Raw genomic sequence first — 8,088 nt, forward strand, 5'->3', positions numbered from 1 at the left:
CCGTTCGGTTTCGTTACATAATCAACCGTATCCACTCCGGTAGCTTGATTTTTTTCTGAGCAGTGATCTTCAACATTACCTAAATATATACAAACTTATTTTCTTTTGGAAGGGGGGGGGGCTCGTTTTAAAACTATATCTACCTCAGTATTTTCTTAATTTTCTATCTTTGAGTGATTATCGAGATTCTTTAGACGTGATCCTCTCATGTCGGACATTTTTTGTTCAAAAATAGCACTCGACATTACTTTTTTTTTTTTTTAACTAAATAAATTCTTTCAAATAAGTTGGACCACTAAAAAACCTTACAAAGCTAAGTAGAAAACAAACACTTAGAAAAATCAATTTTATTTTTTTAAAATAACAGTGAACAAGTAAAAATATTTTTTAAAAATATTATGGGATATGTATTCTCTTTTAAAAACAATACCTTCTTCAAGAACGGTCATAAAATGTGTTTTCAATCGATATTTATTCAATAATGGAACAGTTTTCCTATTTAGCAAAAATAAACGAGTTTTCCGGGTACGTGTTTTCCGGGTACGATTTTTCCGATTACGAGTTTTCCGAGTACGAGTTTTCCTAAATTCATATTGATGTTAGTATTCATGGCGTAAATAGAGATGCTCTGATATTATTGTAATTCTTGTTAAAACTACAAAAGTATTTATCTAAGCTAGTAGGCACGCCCAGCATAGCCATATCGTAAGATACGCTTAAATATGATATTTTAATTCTTGCAGATTTCGTATATATTGTTATAGAGTTAATGTTCTATCGATTTTTATATATTATAAAGTTGCGATTTCCAAAATAAAAAAAATATATATCCATATGACTTGAGTACATCAGCTTGAGTTCCATCAGCTATAATCGAAATCGAAACCAAAACTTATGACGAATTCTTGGTAAAATCATTTATAAAAAATAGATGACTTAAGTGCCATCAGCTATAATTTAAACCGAAACCACAACTTATGAAGAATTCTTGGTAAAATTATTTACAATAAATAAACGACTTGAGTGCGATCAGTTATAATCGAAACCAAAACCACAACTTATGAAGAATTTTTGGTAAAAATATTTATTATAAGAAATTGGAATCCATAGCAATTAAACGACAGTCACTCGGATGTATTCGTGACACACAAAATAAATAACACACACGTAATCGTCTTAATATATAGTATTGTTAAAAGTATTAAAAAAACACGCCCCTTTCTTACTACTAACCCTAAGTACGGGTGGCAATACGAAAAATATAGCATTACATGTGATTTTATGATTTTACTGATCGGCCTTAGAATTAGTGGTAAAAATTACTTAACTGCTTAAAAAGTTATAATGTACCGACGTGGGATCAGTTTACATTATATTTATATGCACAACTGAACCCCAATCCTAAATTCTAAAATAACATTTCAGTGTGCTCACACATAATCTCCTAAAAAGTAGAATCTCATTTGTTTTGGGCATTTTAAATGTAAATGAAGTTTTTTTTTGAGAAGTTAACAAACTTCTCAATGTTTTTTTTATTATCTATTCTATCCCAAGATTTGATAAACTTGTGATATTTTCATCTATATTTTCACTTGCGCCAAAACCAAACAAAATATAAGGAAACATGAAATATTTCCAAGGACGTGGTGATCAAACAAAACCAGCGCCAGAAAAAATCCAAGTATGTTAAATCTTTGATATTAAAGTGTGAAGTCTCTAATAAACACCATATGGCCATTTATCAAATAGGTGCGAAAGCTTTTTAAAATATGTGATATTGAATAGGCCAGTGAACTCTAGAATATTTACTTCGCTTACAATAAAAACTAATAAAAACAAATTAAATTAGGTTTGGAGAGTCTACGTCTGAGAATGGGTTTTCAAATATACTTGGAACAACAATTTCCAACGCTGCGAAGTATTTCCTTGTGTCCAAAAAGGTGCCATAAAATTTTATTTATTTCAGAAGAATCCGATGACAGACACACCAATATACAGCTGGCACCAACGAAATTTACCTCACTCCACGCCCAGAGCATTTAAAATTTTTTAATAATCATATGAACTCTCTTGGATGAGGGCTCATAGACATTTTAGCGAATATATGCAAAACGACCACAAAGGCAATAGGCAAGTTATCTCTCAATAAATGGCCAATAAATAAAATAAATTAAACTCTGCTAATCAATGTTAAATCCGTAAATGAGATTTATAACCCATTCTCATTCTTATGTTGTAAAGGAACAACTTCTAATCGAAAAAAAGAAAACAATTTTTATTTATTTTAAAATTTTAAAATTCTAAAGAAGGTTTGAAATCGGAAATTTGACTACAATATTTCCGATTCCGATACCAATTCCGCTACCCCAAAAAGTTCCGATTTTTTCGATTTCCAATTCCGATTAATTGCGCCAACACTAATATATATATATATATATATATATATATATATATATATATATATATATATATATATATATACTTTAATTTTACCATCTTGGATCATTTTGGTAAATTTATTTCTAATTTTTATTATATATATATATATATATATATATATATATATATATATATATATATATATATATATATATATATATATAGGATTGCTTCATTTAATCACATAAATTAATATACGAAGATATAATTTTATGCGTAAGTTTTTCAGTATTTACTTCAACAGTGCTCAATACATAGGTAGAGCTAGGTAGTAAGTTATGAAAATATATATGTCAATTAAATCATTGACTGAGGGACAAAAAAAGAGAAGCGAGAGTTACTGGAGCTGCCGATAACACATCCACTGTATTATCTACTCTCCATTAAAAAAAAGAAAAAAAAGGGAGGAGGAGAATGGGTACAAGTGACTTATTTATATCTAAGTAGTAAGTCCGGTGCTAAGTTATCAATTCAGGACACTTTTGATGATAATCTCTCCTCCCATATTAATGGGTGGAAGTTTGTCGTTATCTATCGAGTTTGAATCATTGGAACTTCACCTTATAATTAATTAAAATCAAATAATTAACTTTTATCAATTTGTAAAGTCGGCTTAATATTAATTTACATTCGAGTTTAGATAATTATTCAAGGTTTTAATTTAGGAGGTTCGTTTTCATGGGTAACTTTTTCTTTGTTAATGGCACTGTATTATATTTCGAATATAATTGAAAATAAGACTAACTATATTAGATGGTTTGATTGGCTAGCCAGGAAGCAAGCATTTTCAATATAGGCAAGCTTGCAGCAATAGTATATATTAAGTATATTACTTAAATAAAGTCCTAACTTTATCTACTAATAGAGAAAATAATTTATCTACCAATAGAGAAAATAATATATATATATATATATATATATATGTGTGTGTGTGTGTGTGTGTGTGCGTGTGTGAGTGTGAGTGTGTGTGTGTGTGTGCTAGCAGTTCAGTCCGGCTTTGCTCGGTCCCTATGTACTGTTCATAACTTTATATATGTATATATAATTTGACTCAGTCCAATTAGCCTACATCTAAAATTTCAAGTGTTTAGACCCAGAATCGGCTGAATAGTTTGCTAGAGATCGCAACGGTCAAATCTTTTGAACTTTAACCTCTTTGGCAGCCAAAATTTCGGCCACAAACCGATTAAAAAGCTTGCTCTATGTCTGAATACACTTTATGTAAAATTTCATATGTTTAGACCAAAGATTGGCTGAGTAATTTTGTAGAAACCGCAGAGTGCAAAATTTTAAAAACTTTGGCCCCAATTTTGACTCCTTAACATTTATTGTCTTGGGCTCAAATCAAATTAAAAGGTTGGATCCATGTCCAAGTAACCTACATCAAAAATTTCAAGTGTTTAGACCCAAAATTGGCGGAGGAGTTTGGTACAGTTTTCAAAGGACAAATCGCTGAACTTTGACCCCTTGACAGGCAAATTTATGGCCGAAAACCGATTAAAAAGATTTTCCCAAATTTCAATAGCCCTTATGTCAAATCTTGAGTCTGTAGACTGAAAATTGACAGAATAGTGTGGTAGGGAAATGTACACACACAGACACACACACAGGAGCAATTTCACCTCTCTCTCTCTCTCTCTCTCTCTCTCTCTCTCTCTCTCTCTCTATATATATATATATATATATATATATATATATATATATATATATATATAATATTCATTACGACACTATATGTACATATTTCAAGGTCGTACCAGTGGTTTCATTGCACTGAATCAACCATAAGAGGTTGGAAAGAGTCAACTCAAATTCATCAGCGACTTTGAAAAACTGAAACAATGCCAAGTGAACAAACAGAAAAAAAAAAAAAACGTTAAACGTGCGTTTAAGACTCAGAGTTTCAAATTTTAAAACATAACTTAGTAATCGACGCCAATAGATTATGATTATGGAAGGAAGGAAGCACGCGTGTATGTATGTGTATGAGTGTGTGTGTGAGAGAAAAAAGAGAGGGTGAGAGATAGGGAGTGTGTGTGTGTGTGTGTGTGTGTGTGTGCGCGCGCGCTAATGCGTGTGTGTATATATGTATGTTTAGCGGGAGGGGGGATATTTTGGAAAACCTCTCTGAAAGGTAAATGTCCTGTTTAAACGAACTCATCACCCCTTATAAATAAAGGTACAACAATTAACGGCAATAAATATATAATGAAATAAATCATGAAATATTAATTTAAATTTAATTCAGAATAAAAATAAAATTTAAAATTAAAATAAAAAGGTAAGGATAAAATTTAAATAAATATAAAATAAACACTTTAAAAGAATTATCAATTTTTTTTTTTAAATATATGCGTCGCCCGGAACCTTGCTACAATTGTACATTATTTCGTAGTGTATTTCTTTTTCATTTATTTTTCCGGGGAATTATGCAAATCCCCAACAATGATTACGCTTACAACTCAGCGTGGCTATTTATTGGGCAACTGTTTAAACGCCTCCGTGCAGCTTCAAAAGACAATGGATAACTTATGTGAGGGTGGTTGCATGTTTGATTGTGTAACAAGGGTCGCACAATCACCAACCACACCTCTCCTGAATCGGCACTGCTTGAGCCCAGTGGCAAGAAATGAAAACAATGCTGAAACAAATAGAAAACATATTCAGCACTTGGAATTCCCATTTTAGTTCTGACCAGGCTCAACGTTGCTTAACTTCGGTGATCTAACGGGAACCGGTGTGTCAACATGAGTATGCCGTATTTACATGCAACTACTTACAACATGAATGTTGGCTATTTTGTTGCATGGAAAAGGGCTGCCCCCTTCCCATGTAAATAAGAGGAATATTAGATAAGTGAAAATGAGTTTAGGAGAAGCCTAGAATCGAACCCTGTAAGCAAGGTTAAGAAATGGAACGTTAGAAATTTATTCTATTAGAATAGTTAAATATTGTTTATATCGGAAAAAGAGTTGATTGTCCATTCGTTTAGAAATCGGAATATTAAAAATGTCAGCTAAAAGAATGAACAATGCAAATTAAAAATATATTATAAAAAAAAAAAAGGTTAGATTAGAATTGAGGATTCTTTTGTTTGTCAAGAGTGTTTTGGACAAACATATGTTAAGCCATGTGAAAATTAGTCACGGTTGAAAACATACTTCTGACGTCATAGACAAAGGAAGATTCTCAATATAGCGCTGCTATTCGACAATTTAGGCCTGCTATTCAATATACCCCTGATATTCAACAATTTAGCTGGGTTTGGTTTGGTTTGGTTGTTTTTGTTTTACGGCATATCAACCCTTTTCCGGTTATTTAATGCCGAATCCAGTGATTTTGAAGAAAAAGTTTTTAATAGAATATATATATATTTTTTTCAAGTTTGTTTCTATTTAACCCATAGTTGGGACCCTAACAGGTACTACCACTCCAGGCCAGAGTGGACCTGGGAGCAATGGCAGTTAAGAAGTGGCTTCACACTTCCCAAAGCCCGCAAGCTGGGGCCTCACCATCGGATATAGTTTAAGGTCATATCCAGGACGCATTTGACTGGGAACAAAGCGTAGTATCTGTTCTGATGTTACACTCCGACTATTCTATCCTGTCACTGAAGGAAAAGTATTTCTAACTGAAGTACTTTTAATTTTTTTTAAACAAGCCAGAGTGTTTCTTTCTTTGGGGAAGTTTGATTTTCCCCAGATTAAAACGTGACTTTGCGCCAAATTTGAAACGGGAACTACTTACATGTCAATAAGAGACGCTATTGTTTTCTGGCAACGAAAAGATTATGGGCCGACTGGTGAGTAGAGAGGTATTGATTTTTTATAGGAACTATGTTTTTTTTTTTTATAGTTCGGCTCGGAGGCCATTTAAGGATAAGGGTTAAAGGGTAACGTAATGGAAATTTCATTATTTATTTTAGAAAACGACTCTTCATGAACCTGTTCATGTTGGACTTGAAAACCACGATGTACAGTCAGCCGAGAAGCAGTTCCGTTGTATTGTGTTCCAGAGACGAGCAGGTCTAGGAAAAAAAACTCTGCTCATGGAATTTTCGCTTAGATTAAGGCACAGATAGAGTGTAAGGGAAATTGCTGATAGTTTTTGTAGCAAAATTAGTGTTTTCCATGAAAGACTTATAGGGGGAACCAAAAAGTGAAATATAATCGGGCACTTGCCATGAAAATAATGGTAAAGCAGAGAGACGCTGGTAGCGTCTATTCTATTAGAAAAAGGCAACAGAGAGAAAAAAAAGGACGTTACCCACCAGATTTCAAAGTCGGTTTTGTAACCTGTCGAGACAGGAGAGAATGCTCTGACCAACTCCTCTAGAGATATGGCAACTGTGGTCCATCCTAGGATTGTATCGACAGTGAGATATCTACTGGAACGATAGAATGATTCAATCATTTTCAACGGATTTAATGCATTTTTTGTTGTTTTTTTTTACATAAGAGTAACCATTTATCAAGGCACAGAGGCCACTCGAGGATAAGGATTAAAGAGTGTACAGTAGTCAATGGGACAATATCATAGTAATCGTTAGAAGTGTAAATTTGGTAAATTGGATTGCTTAAGGGGGGATGGCTCATCAAGAACTTGTTTACATTGGACTTGAAGACGACTATATTGTAGTCAGCTGGAAAGCAGGCAAACGGAAGACAGTTCCACAGGTGTGCAGTTCTGAGAAAGAAACATTGTTCATGGAATCTACGTTTAGATCTGGGCACAGGTAAAGAGGGGGATTATTGATAGTGTTTTTGTCTAGAAGAGTGTTCCATTTCTGAACAGGAGTGAAGGAAAGTTCATGAAGCTTGAATAAACATGGTGCTCCCCTAAGGCGAAAACCATTCATTTTAATTGGGGCCAGGTGGGAGTCAGGGCGGAAGCTTGGTTTTGGATGAATTAAATTAACTAGTCACGTTTTGTCCCATTGCACTACGTGCTCAAGATCAGAAGAGAGAGAATCAAAGAGATGTCGGTCATTGCCGGCCTTTGAAGTGTTGTCATAAACTATACAACAATTTAGTTTTAGCTAATAAACTTATTTATTTGATGAAGGCTTTAAATAACAAAGAAAATATGTATTTTATGTCTACATTTTTAGCATTTCAATAACAAATAATCATCTTCATACGTGCATGCGAGTGTTTATACCGTACGTGCTGGTCTTTTACGCACATTCTGCTTTATTTCGTGAAGTAACGCAAGAAGATGTTTGCTGAGAGTTTTCATGTATAGTTTTGTTTGAATATCACAGAATTTACTTAGGAGAGAAAGAGAGGCTAATGTTATCTTATCTAGTTATTTCTAAAAACTTAGCTTTCTAACTTAACGAAATGAATGACACGCACGAACAGAGGCATTGGTAACATTCGCTGGGATTATCACTTTTCTACATCATTTTCCTACGTCATTAATTTAGATAGTTGATCCGAGATTAGACAAGATAAATTCAAGCAAAAAAAAAAAAAAAAAAAAAAAAAAAAGAAAAAGAAAGAAAGCATCAACTTCAAATTAATTAGTATTTTCTAAATTATTTAGACGACTGTTCCCATCTTGAATGTTATTCTAATCACGTTTCGGCTCATGTAACCCCCGACCTTTTTCAGGCGCGTCTTGTGAAACTTGAGAATTTATACAGGA

This window comes from Euprymna scolopes, chromosome 39 (assembly GCF_053919585.1).
Source record: "Euprymna scolopes isolate OS-2025 chromosome 39, ASM5391958v1, whole genome shotgun sequence".
Classification (NCBI taxonomy): domain Eukaryota; kingdom Metazoa; phylum Mollusca; class Cephalopoda; order Sepiida; family Sepiolidae; genus Euprymna; species Euprymna scolopes.